Source organism: Hippopotamus amphibius, chromosome 2, assembly GCF_030028045.1.
Source record: "Hippopotamus amphibius kiboko isolate mHipAmp2 chromosome 2, mHipAmp2.hap2, whole genome shotgun sequence".
Lineage (NCBI taxonomy): Eukaryota > Metazoa > Chordata > Mammalia > Artiodactyla > Hippopotamidae > Hippopotamus > Hippopotamus amphibius.
In genome coordinates this window covers 222,125,440-222,127,287 of record NC_080187.1, presented here as the reverse complement: position 1 = coordinate 222,127,287, position 1,848 = coordinate 222,125,440, and the positions used below count along the sequence as shown (strand labels likewise).

Sequence of the window (1,848 nt, the reverse complement as noted above, 5' to 3'; positions counted from 1 at the left end):
TGCTGCTGGTTATTTCAAGGGCTGGAAGACATGCCCTGGTCTTCAATGGGGTTGTGCCAGGACTCTGTGAGGGAACGTGATGCTTTGTTGGAGCCACATGTTCCGAATGGGGCCTCTGATGCAGTCTGCTTGCACACACAGGACCATAGCTTCTCCTGGGATTGTTGTCCTCTGCGGAAGCCACTGCTTTGTCAGAGAGCCCCCTCCAGAGTTGAAAAGGCTTCCTGGTGTCCATTCCTCCATGAAGGCTTTGCAGAGCCCTTAGGCATCCCATTATCATGTCCATCATGAGGCCCTGTTGACCTGAAGGGGAGGGGTGGTCCCGGGATGGGGGCTTAGGAGGGTGTAGCTGCATGGCTGTTGTTTGGTGGACTTGCACGGGTCAGAGTAGGTAATGGTGCCACAGAAGTAATTGGCCCTGTTTGGGAATCTCTGTGCTCCCCAAGGAGGAATGCTTGACGTGGCTCCCCATCCACCGGGTCTGATGGCGGGTCTTGAAATTCAACTCGATTGACCTGACGTGTAGTAAGACTGACCATGGAGGCACCATTTCATTACGTGGTGCCCTGGGGAGCCACCACGCAGATCTCTGTGCATGTCGAGGCAGAGCACGAGGATGTACTGAGCATATGGTCAGTTGTGGGGTGTGCTTGAGTGACTTCCAAGAAGCGTTGGTTGGGAGGGTGTGGGGCCAGGCCTGGAGGTGGTGAGAGGCAACAAGGACCCTTCATCAGGGACTTGGCAGCTAGATGCTCTTGGCTCTTGTGAGAGCTGAAGGGCAGGTCCCTTGCTGGAATGGGGTTTGCCAGGTCTCTGTGAGGGATCATGGGCCCTCAGATAGGCCAGTTGTGTCGGACAGGCCCTTTCATGGGTTCTGCATACAGATACAGGCCTGTGGCATCTCTTGGGGTGGCCTTCCTCTACGGGAGCCACTGCCTACCAAGAGATCTCCCTACAGCTCCTGTGAATGTCCACTGTGTGGGACATAAAGGCCTCATTGTCTGGGTGTTGTGCACATGGACAAGCCGAGTGTCACATCGGCCAGCACACGCTTGCCCAGACCAGGGTGGGGCCCAGAGGAATGTCTCCATTCCCCCAGACACATCCCCAGTGTGGTCGCCGCCAAGCAGACCTGGTGCCAGGCCTTGTGCTGCCTGGAGGATCCATGAGGCTAGTCCTTCCCTGGGGAGACATATAGGTACTGGTTCTTTCATCTGCCCCTGACACAGTATTAAGGTACATAAGATGGCATTGATCCACCTGTCCACTCATGCCTTCATCTTTCTAAATGTGGATGGATGGAGGGAGTGAGCCAAGGACGAGGGTCGAAAGGGAGGGAGCTAGAGCATTCTGGAGGAAGGGAGGCAGGAAGGAAGCTATGTAGGGAGCTGTTTGTATGCGTTTCAGCTATGTGTTCCTGTCTCTGCGTGGAGGTACTTTTGGGCCCTATGTTCCTGGATGTATTGCTGCCGGTATTTCTTGTAGCATCATTCGATGCATGAGCATGTGGCACACACGTCCCCCAATGCATCTAGCATGGAGTTGGAGTTCTCACAGCTGTCCTTCTCACCTCTTGGCAGACATCGTCCCCAGAGAAATGAAGATCTGTGTTTAGCCTATGTTCCCTAGGGCAATCACCATGAGCCTTGGCCCAGCACGTGGATTCGACAGAATGGCACATCCCTTCAGGCATCCTTCTTTGCAGGAAGCATGTGAGGTAAGCCTTCACATGAGGCAGGGCGCAGGTGAGTGAGGAGGGCCTCAGTTGGGTCGATGATGAGAACTCATATGGTCCTGAAGAGAGCTGATGACCAAAAAATCATGCTCAATAGGATTACGCTGAGGCCT

General features: G+C 54.4%; 1 non-coding gene across 1 annotated transcript; it reads left to right on the top strand.

The window, feature by feature from the left end:
- Positions 1-1,767: 1,767 nt before the first annotated feature.
- On the top strand, positions 1,768-1,848 carry LOC130847573 (small nucleolar RNA SNORD115). The gene has a single exon (XR_009052325.1). It is a non-coding gene; the product is annotated as a small nucleolar RNA SNORD115 (small nucleolar RNA).